Source organism: Arvicanthis niloticus, chromosome 8, assembly GCF_011762505.2.
Source record: "Arvicanthis niloticus isolate mArvNil1 chromosome 8, mArvNil1.pat.X, whole genome shotgun sequence".
Lineage (NCBI taxonomy): Eukaryota > Metazoa > Chordata > Mammalia > Rodentia > Muridae > Arvicanthis > Arvicanthis niloticus.
This window is the reverse complement of record NC_047665.1, coordinates 5,138,851-5,153,742: the sequence shown is the minus strand read 5'-3', so window position 1 is coordinate 5,153,742 and position 14,892 is coordinate 5,138,851. Positions and strand designations below refer to the sequence as shown.

Genomic DNA, 14,892 nt, shown 5'->3' with positions numbered 1-14,892 from the left:
TTTCTTGAAGAAGATTTTAGTAGAGCCTTCATGGGAATTAACCCTGCCCAGAATGAGATATTCTCAGAAGGAGGGAAGGTTGATATTGAGTTGTGGCTTATAGAAACAGCTATAGTGCTGAGGTCAGCATGCTAAGACCTATGGGTCACACCTGCTTTAGTTAATAAAGTTTTATTGAAACACAGCTGTGTCCACTTGCTTATGAGCTGTCTGTGACAACAGCAGTCATACACCTTGACCTCTGCCCAGGAAGAAGGGCTTCAGAAGGTGCAGAGAACTCTATGCTTGGTCCAGGCACCTTCTTCTTATTCTCAGTGCTGGAAATATTTCAGGGAAACTTGGGGGCCTCTTGAATAGCTGTAATTATGTCTGTCAGGAGTCTGAAAGCATCAGCGCAATTGACACAAACTTCATATGGCAGGAGAGGGAGGAGGAGTGAGGGAGAAGACATGAGGGGGCAGTTCAGATAAATTGACAACATAGTGTCATAAAATAGCCCTCAGTGTCACGTGTTCTCTCTAGTTAGACATGGCTGACTTGACCTTGTCTGCTTCAAACAGGGAATGTATTCATCTTCTCAGCTGCCTTTCATCTCTAATTGGGGGGAAACAGACCTTAAAGGAGATCATGTATTAAAAGTGTCTTGCCCAATGTGGAGTAGAGGTTGGAGCACAGAGAATACAGAAATGTTACTGTTTTACAGCCCCTGCCCCAACGTGTGCACAGACATTTATGATCATAGTAGAGGGGGATATGGCCAAAGGAAGTGAAATTCTTAAATTTTAGATTTATGAAAAAGCTCAGCTCTAACAATCACCAGACTGGATCCTATCTGCATCTTGATCTAAGGCATGGGAAGCTCACCTCTATGGTCCTGGCTCCATCTCATCTCATTGTATTTAATGAGGAGGTAAAAGTTCAGTAACAGAGTGTGTGCAGACGGGGCGAAGCCACACAGTTGCACTGAGGAACTGTCAACATTCTGCTCAGTCCAGGATTTGCAAACACTCACTCTTTATTTTTATTTTCTTCGTTTACAATAAAGTTCCCTTATGAGCTTACCTCTGCCTACTGCAGAACACAGAAAGCAGAAGGCAGAACACAGAGACTTCTGGGTAAACTCCATCAGCACTAGACCTGGAAAGTGCAGAAGAGTTCAGGTTGCCCTTTCCAAGGGGTGGGTGGACTTACCTTGGCAACCTCTCCCTGGCATTTCTGAAATATGGCTTATCTTCTGCCTGGGTGGCTGTAGTATGGCCTCTACCCCGAGCCTCTCCACTGCGGACATTATTTGGCTGTTCTGCATCTGCCTTGGCCACATGAATGCTAATGGGTGTTCTTGCCACTCTCGACTCTTGGGAAATGTGTGGCCACCCAATGATGCTGATCACATGGGCTCAGATTAGGTGCAGCATACCTGTCACCAGCACTAAGAGGGGACAATGGGTGTACATCTGCTGAGGGTTGGAGGTCTTTCTGGGGATCAGCCAACTGCATCCTTGAATGCCAGGAGGGACTTGTTGCTTCTTCCTCACCACAGGTCTTAGCCTCCTGAGCGTCTCTGCTCAGTGCCTGTCTCTTGGTCCAAAGTTTCTAAATCTCCTTGCAAACAAACATGGTACCTCTCCTCTCCTGGCCCTTCTGTGTCCTTTCCTAGGGCTCTCTGGGGCCACAAGTACAGTTATATATCATATATAAGCCATATATATATATATATATATATTTGAACAGATATTGTACAATATATATTTGTGTATATATTGTACAAAATATAATTATATATAAATTATCTATAATACACACACAGATAATATATTATATATATATGTATGTATGTATATAAACATGAGACAGTGTAGAGTTGCAGGTGTCACTAGAATGCCACCAGAATGTCATTTAAAATCCAATTACCTTTCCTTGGTAGCATCTAACGTTCTTTGGGTTGTAGCAACTACGCCCACCCCCATGTTTCACCATGAATCATCTCTTAGGCCTTCATCAGCTACAATAAGAAACAAAACCAATCTCTTAATCCTGATGTTTTTTCCACACTGGAGTCTGAGTGAGGATGGGGAGGATTACTGCCCTCACCAGAAGCTCTGTCCTTTCCACCTTTCCCCTGTGCTCTCTTCGTGAGTAGGTTTCCTGCTCATGTTGGCAACCCAGTGGCCTCCAGAAGGCTACTCTCCCCTTGACCTAAAGTCTACATTACAGTCAGAAAGGAAGGAATAGAGGCTTCCCTCTCACAGGATGCTGCAAAAACAGGCTGTTGTTTTATCTGTGTCCCCCCACCACTCCACCCCATGGGTGGTGGAAAGCAAAGCAAAGTGGGTTTGTGAGTGGATTTTGAAGAACCAACCTACTGGAGGGTGGGCTCTGGAGGGTGGGTTCCTGGAGGGTGGGTCTCTGGAGGGTGGGTTCCTGAAGGGTGGGTTTCTGGAGGGTGGCTCTCTGGAGGGTGGCTCTCTGGAGGGTGATCTCTGGAGGATGGGTTCCTGGAGGGTGGGTCCCTGAAGGGTGGGTCCCTAGAGGGTGTGTCTCTGGAGGGTGGCTTTCTGGAGGGTGGCTCTCTGGAGGGTGGGTCCCTGAAGGGTGGGTCCCTGGAGGGCTGATGCTTTGGAAGATGTTACTCATTCATGGAGTCAGAGGACTGCAATGCTTTCAGCCTGTCTGAAAGTTTTGAAATCTGTTGATTCGGGTCATTAGTGTAGCGGGTAATTAGGATGGTGGACTATTTGGGCATCTTCTATGAACAAAGGAATTTTCAAGTCAGTTAATGGTGGAAACATGATTGGTGCTGGTGACCCTGCTTCACCATCTAAGAGAACAGACTTTTTAATTACGTTAGACAGATGCAAATGATGAATCACATCATTTTAAGTTCTTTTACTTTTGGGGAAGGCTGAATTACCCCCTACTTGCCAAAACATACTAGAGATGTTTTATTGACTTAATTTTCATTCCTTTATGTATATGAACATAATAAAAAACTCTGTTTCTTTAAACATATTTCATAACATTGTTTTATGAGTTCACCTTGGGTTTTTTTTCTAGTACAGAATAAATTAGATCCTACTGCACATGGGTAATAGTTTGGTAAGTATATGGAAACAGTATTCATGCTTATATTGGAAAAAAGTTTTAAAAAGTAAAAAGAAAGATACTGGGCACATGAGTGCATGCCTCAAAGGTCAACAAACTGTAGCCCAGAGGCACAATCCAGTTTTTTGTGTATTCTTCATGTTTGCTTTATTACAACACACCAGTGTGTTTTGCACGTGCTCTCCATGTCTGCTTCCACTCTGTGACAGCAACATGGGCAGCTGCACAGAGCACATGGGGAGCAATGTCCTGTGGAGTTGATATGTACCCACCAGTTGTCCTTTTACAGAAAGTATTTGCTAATCCCTACATAGTTGGTATGGGTAATTTCATGATAGTGGCCCAGTTGTTTGATGTAATATATTAACAAAACATGTAAGCACTTTCAGAAGTACAGTGAAACATATGAGTAATTTATCTGTGGTGGGTTCAGAACTCCTGAGCTAGACCGTCTTAGGCAACTCAAACCACTGTAAATAAACAGCACAGGCTACAAGACCTGTTGATAGTGGAGACTTTCTTCTCATGGGTTCAGAAACCAGGAAAAATAAGACCACGGTGGCCATAAGCATCTGGAAGGTCCATTTCCTGGCTGAAAGGCCTTCTCAATGGTGAGAGGAGTGACCAAATACCCATAGGCCACTTGGGTAAGGTGTCAGCCCTGGTCACGAGGACACTGCTCACGACATAGTGTTACTCTTCTGTCACTATGATCACATGGCATGACCAAGTGCAGCTTGTAGAAGGAAGACAGTTTATTGTGGTGTAAGGATCCAGTGAAGGCATCCATAATGTCTGGATAGGATGGGATGGAAACAGCTAGTCAGAACAAGGAGCTGAAGGGCCACTCATTGCCTTCCATTAAAAACATGAGGCCGGCTGAGAAAGCAAACAGGAAGTGGTGTGAGGCTACGAATTCTCACAGGCCACCCCAGTGACATATTCCCTCTAACATGGCGTCACTTTCCAAAGGTTCCATAATGATTCCAAGCAGCTGAGAACTAATTGTCCAAGTGCCTGAGGCCATGGGGGACATTCCTCATTCAAACCACTGTATATACTCATAGCCCCAAGGTCTGCCCCCTAATTCTACAGCAGTGGAAATTTTGTCAAGAACATTGATTTTCATATGAAAATGACTGCCCCACCCTTGTTCTCTGGTCAGCTCACTGTGAGAAGCGACCTCTCACCACACTGACATTTCCCCCAGTAGTGAGTTTGTAAACACCATGGCCAGGCCAAGTCTGAGCCTTGGGGGCCCTGTGCCCTTGATCAAGTTGCTCAAGCCATCTGGAAGTCATCTCTTAAACTGGCTGAAAAAACCGGACTATGCTCTCAAGACAAAAGTGCTCAGAGTCTGTGACTTTGTCACATAAGATCTCAGCCTTGGCGGGTGGAGGGATGGCTCAGCAGTGAAGAACACTTGCTACTCCTGTAGAAGATCCAGGTTTGCTTCTCTTCCCAGCACATGGTGGCTCACAACCACCTGTAACTGGAGCTAGGGGCTTTTGTAGCTTCACCTGACCTCTCTGGTCACCTCATGCCTACGTAGCATGGATACACATGCAGACAAAATACTTACAATCTTAAGTAAGTAAATCTTAGAAACAAAATGAAAAGATCTCAGTGCCAAGACATGTTTTTCCTCTGGTACGCTTGTTGACCGAGGTGTCAAATCCATTATCTTTATCATTAGTCACCTGCCATCTTGGAGAGCATTAAACATCAGCGGCTAAGACAAGAATCTGTAGACATGGAAATGGCTCATATTTATTCAACACATCTTATTTGCCAGACACCTCCTGAGCTGTGTGCTCAGGAAACCGTTTGGTCTTCACAGTGGCCACCACCATTATTAGCTCCAGATGAGACGACTGAGGCACCTCACTTGAGTGCGTGCAGTTACCGTACCTGGAAGCCTCAGAGTCTGCCTGAGAACACGTGATTTATAAAGAAGGTTTTAGGCATGCTCAGTTCATGATTTGGAGGCTGGAAAGCCAAGACCACAGCACTATCTAGGCATCTCTTCTCTACTGCATGGTAACACAGCAGAGGACATGATGCGGCAGAGGGCGTGGCATGACAGAGGACAAGGGAAGCAGGGGCGTGGCACAGCAGAGGGCGTGGCATGGTGAGGCAGAGCCTTTGTGCTAACTGGAGCCTGTTCTCCCCACCACCACCACCCTGCAAAGCCACTAATACCATTATTGGTGCACTACCTGTACACCTTCACTCAGTTTCAGTTATTCTCCGGAAGCCTCACCAGTATGTGGATCTGAAGATTAAGTTCAACACACAAACACTGGGGTTGAATTGAAAACAGGCCAAACCCATGCTCTCGGTACGCTGCTTCTTGCCCACAGTGAGCCTGGCTTTTGCACCATAGACTATGTCCATTTGAAAGACATTAGGGCAGGCAAGCCAGAGCTGTCATTCTTTGAAGCTATGGACAGTTTTGAAAATTAAGACAGAATTTCTTTTATTTACCAAAATTCTACTCGATGCCATCATGATCATTCTGGACGTCTCACGTTCTCAGGCTACTATCCGAAGTCACATGAAAGCGTCTTGCAGGGTGCCAGCTCTCTGTCTCTGCACATCGGGAAGTGGGTCATTTGTGTGAAATCACCCTTCTCTGCCAACAGCATTTTTAAATTCCAAGAATTAAAAAAAAAAAAAAAACAAAAAAAACAAGCAGACAAATGACATGGCAGATGGCTATTTCAGGTCTAGGAGAGCGTTTGTCATTGCATTCTGGGAAACGAAGCTATGGATTTAGATGATCATCTGCTGCCTTAGACTGCCAGCCCGGAACTGCAGCACTCAGGGCTAGAACGGTGACTTTCAGGTGTCCCACACGACAAGGCATTTAGACCCTGAAGCTTCTTGCCATGAGAATGGGCCCATTCATAGAGGCATTGGTATTCCGTGCTGTGTTACAAGAACAGGACATGGACGGTTCAGCTGGGGTTTAGGGACCACATTAGTCTTCCTCTCAAACTTAGTGTCTCTTGGGGAAAAAAAAAACAAAAACGGCAACAAGCAGCTGGATCATTGTTCTCCTCACCATATGAGTCTCTAAGTAGTTTGTCTTGTGTTCACGAAGTTTATAAAGTACAGCATCTACTTTCTCCCGAGAAATTCGTTGACACTTTTGAAGGGGCTGTGTCTGTCACCTGGGTGCGGTTACAAGTGAAGGTCATCAGGGTTGGGCTCACATAGGCAGGGTTGGGTTCTAGCTAAGGACTTGGTAGACTGAGGTGTATCAGGGCAGTGTGGGAGGGAGGACATGTTCCGGGTTCTCTTCGTGCCGTCAGGCAGCCAGTTTGGTGTCAGGGTAAATGGAAGTAGAAAAATCTGTTTCGTTTCATGATTTTCACCTAGATTTCATTTTTTTCTCAACTGCAGAACAGTAGAGTCCTTTAACTGGGGTTTTGCAAAGTCCCTTGAAAAAAAATGCTTCTCTGTGTAGAATTGGAACAAAAGCCACAGAACGGTCTTAGACCCTTTCCTCTGTAGGTATAAAATCTGTCGCCCTGACAGTGCTTGAATGCAGAGTGACACTGAAGCCAGAAGCTTCCGTGTGGCACAGAAAGCCATCCTGCTGATCCAGGTCAAGGCAAGTGGGTCTCGGCCACCCTGTGATCAGCCAGCAGTGCCTCTGTGCAGCCCGCCTATGCTGCCCCAGGGATTCTTGCTCTCAGTTTGGACCTCCATTTTCCAGGAGAGCAAACCCAGAATTAGAGCAAAATTCTCTTCTATGGCATTTTCCTTCATCACTCACATCAATAAATGTATTTAAACCTAGGATCTAAAGTGTGGTTAGGAGGGTCATTTGTAGTGTTAGAGCTGACTGACCACGGGCAGGATTGGACTTTCCTTTCCGTGACTGACCCTGGGAATACACTGTAACTCCCTGTAATAAATAAAGTAGGAATTGTAGTTGGTCTTTAAGGAGAACATCCAAATCCAGGCCATGACTCCCACCCAGTTGTCATGTTTCCCAGTTCTTCCAAGCCACAGAAGAACACAGAGAGAAGACAGGATGAGAGAAGCCACATACACAGAGCCAGGAGACCGGCACACAGACACGGAGAGAAACAGAGGTGTGGGAAACTCAGGAAGCAAAACGAAAGAGAGAAACACCTGATTCCCCTGGCCAGGAAAGAGCAAGCATTTGTGAAGATTAAATCCAACGGTGTAGGCTCTAAAGACGGCCAGAGCTGTTTAAAGTGTTAGGTTTACGGCTGAGTTCTCAGGAGCCGAAGAAATGGGTCAAGGTCATCTGTGACTTATAGGCTGGCAGTTGTTCTGAATATACATAGAGGTATTCGAAATGAATAAGCCTGTCTGTTTTTGTATAGAATTGGTCACAATGCTAGCCACTCCCCCTAATAGGAACTTGTACAGGGCATCAGAAGTCTTGACTCTCATGATAGTGGCAGCCATCAAGACATTCAGGGACTGGTAAGGGGTTCAGTGCTACTATGCAAGCCCTATGACCTGAGTTCAACTCAGAACCCATGCGAAGGGAGAAAGAGAGAACTGACTATACACACACACACACACACACACACACACGTACACGTGTGCTGTGTATGGTATGCATGCTCATACATATCATATGCACACATAATAATAATAATAAATAATAATAATAAAAAGTCTGAGTGTGTATGTCTGTATGTATATGTGTTTGTGTGTGTACACACATGTGTTTATGTGTACTTATGTGTGCTTGTATACATGTGTATTTGTATGTATGTGTATATTTGTGTTTGTATATTATATTGTATGTATATGTGCATATGTGTATGCATGTGTGTATATGTGTATATGCTTAAGTGTGTATGTGTATGCATGTCTATGTATGAAAGTGTGGATATGTATATATATATATGTACACACATATATATATACACACAGATATATATCTGATGACTGTGCATGTTATATGTGTATGCGTATGTAGTATAATGTGTGCTCCTTAGTAACCAGAGTTTTCTCTACGTAAGACATGGATCCCAAGACTTAAGAAGGGACCTTGTGTTCTAGCATCAAGGAGGATGGGGTGTAGAACCCCCCCATCTTTCAGAAGAGGGTGCTGCCTTGTGAAGCCGCCGAGGCTGACCAGTGTGTAGACCTGTGAGATGCTGCTTGGTGCTAGGAAGCCTGTGGTGGCCTAGTATGGCATAATGTGCTCCTTCCAAATGAACTCCTGGAGAAAGCATCTTTAGCAGCAGACACTTCTGGAACAGCAACTTGATTTAAACCAAGCCAGGCATCCTATGGCTCCCTCAGTCTGAATGTAGAGCTGTGGCCTGGGTTCATAGTGTACTCTGGATTTCCCACCAGTGGTTAATGAGGCTTTGGAAACGGGCTGCCTATGCAAATGGAGCTTGCTTAGTGATCTGCTCTGTTCAGAATCCTGCCGGTTCTCCTGAGACAGAAACACCTGCAGAGCTCAAATCTGGTTCTCACTGGTACAAAGGAGTGGATAGCCCAAATCAATGTGAAGCACAGGGTTCCATCCTTCCAAACCATGCTGGGATAATGAACAGCCATGGGCTGAATCTGCCTATCCCTCCCCAGGTTCAGTTGGACAGTCAATGTCTCCTCACAGACAGCTTGGCCACCCAGACCAAGCACAGGACAGTCACTAACCTTCATCAGATACAGAGAGAGGGCCCCATGAGCCGATGACAAGCCTGCCAGAGCCTATCATGAGGAGGCTCATCTCAGCTCTCCTTTTGTGGCATGACAGCCGAGATGGCAGCCATCCTGCCAGCATCTGCTCTGGGGAGGGTACCAGAGACAAAGTTGTGTGTCTGAAGGACCTCCCGTTTTCTACACCATCTCCTGTCTCTGGGCTTAGGCAGATAGACTTCTCTGGATAAAGATGACGGTCAGAAGAGAACCTTTGATGTCCCCAACAAGTACTCTACAGCCAAGGGAGCAGAATGGTGGCTTTGGTCTGAGACCCTGGGAAGTGGGTGGCTAGTATTCTTGCTTGTGAGGGCTGAGCACCAGAATTACGGAGCTTCCTTCTGTATGGCGTTAACACACGGAAACAAACACCATTTTCAGACCTGGAGATACCCACATAAGCCACAGCTTAGTCCTCAGAACAGGGTCATTCTGTCAGTTCCAAGCCACAGGATAACAACTTAGCTTTCAAGATAGCCCTGAGCTGGAGGACGATCTGCCCTCCCTGATCTCCTGTGGTGGATTTGGGTAACTTGTGCTACTTGTAGCAGAGTTCACAAGACAGGTCAATCCTGTCTTTGTTTTTGTGCTCTGGAATTGTAGGTGCTTGGTTGGCTAAGATTTCACCATCTTTTCCACTTAGCTGGTTTAAGTGGAGAGTGTAACCATGAGCTATCTCGTGCTATCCAAGTGAGGATGTGCATGTGATCTTTCTTGGGTCAGCTGAAACCAGAGATGTGATGTCTGGGCCGTGACAATGGGTAGGGAGCTCAGTTGGTAGAAGATGAGACTCAGGGAGATGAGATCTCAGGGCCGTGGGTTCGTGCCTCATGTTGGGCGCCAATTTGTTGCTGTCAATCTCCAACTCAAATAAGCCCAGTTAAAGAAAACACAACTCAATAATTATGAATACAAGCTGCACACCTACATTGGGCAGGCTTACCACTACACTGCTCTATTCCCATCTGTGAGATCCCTTATAACTTGCAGTTTTTCCTGGCCACTTGCTTCTCCTCCATTGTCCTTCCTCCTCCTCTTCATCCTCCTCCTCTTTCTCTCCCTCCTCTGTCATCCTCTTCTCTCCCCTCCTCTCCCTTCTCCCCCAAACTTCTCAGCTCCTCCTCCCCCCTACTGCCCCATCACTGGCTCTAGCCTTTATTTTACAAGTTAAGGTGGGCAGAAGGTTCACAAGAAGTCACCTATACATGGTGATTCACTTCTCATCTGCAGCCCCTCCTGGGAAAGCGTAATGAGCATCAAAATACAAGACCAGGGCTATCCACAACACCTGACTATCACTTTTGTAGCAAGAGAACAATATTCCCAGTACAGGAGGTCTTTGGACCCAGGACTGCTGCTTGTGGTGCCTTATGTGAGTGATAATCTTATTTTTACGTATGCTCCTCTTAAGGTCGGCTGGAGCTTAGACCTGGGTTTACATCCCCATTTTGGGGTCTTCCAATCCTTCCGTTTCAGACAAGAGCTCACAGTCCACTTGCTAGTGGTCTCTGAGCATCAGTGGTGCTAAGTTACTTCTGCTTCCTCTTCTTCTTCCTCTGCCTCTCTCCCTCCATCTCCTGACGGCTGTCTCCTCCACCGTGACTGTCATCTTCTGCAGACGGGCGTTGTTTTTCCCTGAACACATTCTTATTTTGTACAACGAGTGTATTATTTGCTTTTCTGAAAATCCATTTCCAAATCCACAGTGGTCCATGGTCCATAGCTGTAGGCACAAGTCAGCAGAGCCAAGCACTTGCTGCGTAGGTGAGGATCTTAATAAATTCCATGGAGTTGCAGTCTCATGGATGTAAGGATTAGCATCATTTCTCATCTATAGGGCTTCACATTTTATAATAAATAAAATTATTTATTTATATTTATTTATAATATATATTGTCTGACATATTTATAATATATTATGTTCCATATTAATTATATTATATTATACATTACACATTACACATTATGTTATAAGTGTGTCGAGGTGACAGTGTTTATCTGTTTCTGTGTTATCCACCCTTTGCTGCATGCTTGGGCACCTGTCAAGAGGCCCAGCTGAGGAGACCACAACCTCCTCAGAATCACTGGGTCTGAGTTGTGCAACCAGTTTGGCTTTCCTTGTGCTGTCTTACTTTGCCAAGAACTTTCTGTTTCTTACTTCATTTTCGGCTCATAACTAAACTTCATTTTGCACTCTCAAACCAGACTTCGTTCCTGCTGAGAACCTCAGTCGTGAATAGATAGGGTTTGGGTTTTTTTTTTTTTTTTTTTAATTTCCAGCTTGGCAATGGACACCAGTTCCTTTCCTCTGTCCCACTGCCCCACACAGTCATATTGGTCAGTGTGGGGACTGGAATCGACCAAGGCCAGCCTATTTTCCCTGGGAGCTTAAAAGATGCCCACTGGTACCCACTCTACCACAGCTGTCCTCCCCTGCCCAGTGTATGCAGCAGCGCTCATGACTCCTTGGCTGTGCAGTGAGTTGGGTGCAGCCTGAAGTTCACACTGTACTGTGCATGTCACATGTGACATGTCACAGCATGTCCACTGGCAGGCACTTGTGTGATGTGATGCAGTGTCGGACACAGGAGATGTATAACGCCCCTTTGTCTGCCCTTTGGCATGTGGACAAGTCAAAAGAAACCAAACACACAGCTTTGGAGGTGCAAAAAAGCCATATGGGTGGGGGGCACAGGTCACAGAGTTAAGAATCGAGTGAGCTGGGAGGAGCTTCTGTGCAAAACTGGAAGCAGAGTGGGCCTTCTGGAAGGAGCATGGCTGAAGAAAGTCTGAAGGCTTGGTGTGTGGATAAAGCCCACCATGACTAAGAAACAGCTGTGTGTTTGGAGACGTTTAAGCACCTTCTGGAAGGAACACAGGAGACTCCAGGGCCCTAATTCAGACAGATATTTCTTGGAACCTTTCCAAAAGATGATGCAGTGGTCCAGAGACTCTGTTTCGATTTTGGCTCTTTCCTCTGAAGTGGCATGGCCACTTGCTCCTACCATGTGACCAAATGACTTACCTGTATAAAGTATGGAAAGCAGACCTGCATATTTGCTGCTATAACCCATTGATACCATGTTCCACAAGAGCCAGAATTGAACAATTGATCTTTAAGCCCACATGCTGAAATGCAAGAGGCTGGTACCCACCTCGGGGCCAACTGTGAGAGACGGCCGCCTAGCCCTGATTTTCTATGCACTGATACAAACACTCGAGAATTTGCTGTCTGACTTTACTTAGTAAACATTTTCCTAAATGTGAGGAGAGCATCCCCTCTGCCACTCAGTGCAGGTAAATGTTCTCCAGGAGCCCCAAACACCACACCGCATTCAAACACCAAAGTGTCACTGCATTCTGAGGTACCCAAGCTGACGGTTTCCTGCTTATATTCCCCCAAATGACAACCGAGATAGGATTTGTTTTTCTGAGGTGGCAGCTGGAGCCTCCCTCCACTCCCTCTGCTTCCTCTGGACTCAGCACTTTTCCTTTTTGCTCTGGATAAATTGCAGTTGATTTAAATGCGCTGCAGCTCCCAGCCATTTGATGGCTGATTGCTTCTATGCAATAGGAGGAACATGTGTGCATGTTTGACTGTGAATACTTGTGAGTGGGTTGTGAGCCAGTGGTAGACCAGCAGAGTGTGTCAGTGGCCCTCCTTCCTAGGCCCTTCTCCAGCCCTTCCTTTTGATGAGGCCGAGGGGAAGATTCTAAATCAGTAAGCAGGAGAGGTTGGATGGTGCATTCTATCTGCTTTCCCCCTTTCTCTGCTTCCAGCTGTACTCGCACATCAGACATGGAAGCCGCCTTGCTCTCACTCCGTTTAGTGCTGACAAAGTTTTCATGGAGTTGTTGTTGCTGGGGGGGGGGGTGATTTCACCATAACCACCATGCACCATGGGAATGCTGCAAATACTTCAGAATGTCACATTGTCAAAATATCTATATTTCGGGCTCATAAGCTAGACAGCTCGTTTGGCTGCTAGGCCCACAAGATGTTCTGCCATTTGTTGTGGTCTAAAAACTTTCCCCCTTGCTGGAAGAAAATAATCATCCATTGTTTCATATCATCTTGAGGTTCCTTTCTTGAGTTTTTTTTTTTTTTTCTTTTTTGACATGAGAGAGTAGAAGTCAGGAGGCCCTGTGCGGCACACTGAACTTCTTACTTACGATCAATCCTCAGGAAAGAAGGCGTTTCCTTGTGACAATCAACTTTTTATGTGGAACCAATTTTGCAATACTCGGTAGAATCTCTTCAGTCTGTGACAGGGGATGTGAAAACCGGGGAAGTGACCTGCATTTTTGGAGGTGTGTGGGATGGAAATTACTGTCCGAGAGATTGTTCATGGCTCGGTATCATAGAAGCTTGGCATTCACTTCATTTTTATTTCATGGAGTATGGACTTGAAATCTGCTGCTGCTGCTGCTGTGTGTGTGTATGAGAGAGAGAGAAGGGGGAGGGAGGGAGGGAGGGAGAGGGAGATAAAGAGAGAGAGAGAGAGAGAGAGAGAGAGAGAGAGAGAGAGAGAATACACTCAAAGGCAAGCAGAAGGCTACAGAGGGTACTTAATATCTGAGCAACTGCCAGTGTATAGAGATGGCTTCTAGAAGAGTGACTTCTAATTTCTAATGGTGATAGTCCCCAGCCTGGAGAGGCTTGGCCAGTAAAATGACAAATAGAAGCAAAGAAAAAGTGGCTCCAGTGGCAGATGCTCTGGTGTTGGCAAAACCCTTGAGTTTCTATGTCATAAACCCACAGAAAAAGACCGTGCTGCTCTGATACATATGCATTCCTCTCCAGCGTTGAATGTTCGGGAGAATGAGTACCTTGAATCGATGACATTATTATTATTATTATTATTATTATTATTATTATTATTATTGGATAAAGTCTCCTACTTCCATCGTCCAGTTTCTCCTGTTTCTGTTGGCAAGCCTGACATCGCTGTATCAATCCTATTGTTTCAGTGGGAAGGAACTCAAGACCTGCCTTCTTCCAGATTTGCAGGAGTAGCTGAGGTATTTGGTTTGCCAATTTGGCCAGCTCATGCTCTGGGCCATAGTTTCCTCTTAACTGAGCTTTGTTAGTGTTTGTCTGGAGGCAAAACCAGTAGAAACAAGACCCGGAGACTAGTAGAAAGGAGAGCTAACTTTCATACCACAGTATCCCCTAACTTCTCCGGGTTGCAGGTGATTAAACCCATGAATGAGACCTGATGTTGGTACCCAGTTCTTTCTCCAACTGGAACGGCAGGAGCAGTGAACTAAGCCACAGAATTTAAGCACTGTAGATTCTTCAGCATTATTTTAAATAATGATACACACCCGTTGTGGTAATTATTGTCTGAAGGCAGCTGACACCCGCACTTGGCAAACCAGACCTGCTAGAGGAAAGCAGAGAGTCTGGAGGGTTGGGCTTTGAGGATTCTTCCAGGGATGAGCTTGAAAATGTCTTGAGGGTCTCTAGTGAAGCGCCATCTACTTTGCCACTTGAGACTCTGATGAGGATTCATGCAAATAACACATGTGGTTTACCAGACCTCTCAGTGTTAGTACTGGCCTCCCACAGCTATGTTTAGAGAGAACTGTTGGTGTTTTCTTACATGGTGGCATGGACTCAGAACTCCTGGTCTGGACTAGAGCTGTACCACAGGATGCTGTAGGGCCTTGGGCAAATTGCCTAACTCTCTAGGCCTCGGTTTCCTTATCAGTAAAGTGGGCACGATCACGATAGGAGAACCTGTCTTATTGGGAAAGTCAACAGAATAATTGGAACACACGGTTTGAAAGAGTCTGGCATGAAGAACACTAGCTGTTAAATACTGTACACATTCTTTCTCCATCTGTAGGGCACTGAGCTGACTGAAGTCAAGGAACTCAACATTCTTAGCTTGTATCACCTGTTATAGTGTTAGCATTTACATCTGCATTCAATAATTGTTCTCTAGTAGCTAATAATATATAGCATGTATAAAATAGACGTATAGCTATGACTCTTCTATGTTATATATTCACAAATAATATGCAATGTTTGACATGCTCCAATGATATATATATTGGTTATGTAATGAACGTTACACT

At 45.3% G+C, this 14,892-nt stretch overlaps 1 protein-coding gene across 6 annotated transcripts in view; it reads left to right on the top strand.

The window, feature by feature from the left end:
• The window catches only part of Ntrk2 (neurotrophic receptor tyrosine kinase 2), a 306,311-nt gene that overhangs the window by 114,505 nt on the left and 176,914 nt on the right, over positions 1-14,892 (top strand). The gene's annotated exons all lie outside the window — the stretch shown is intronic.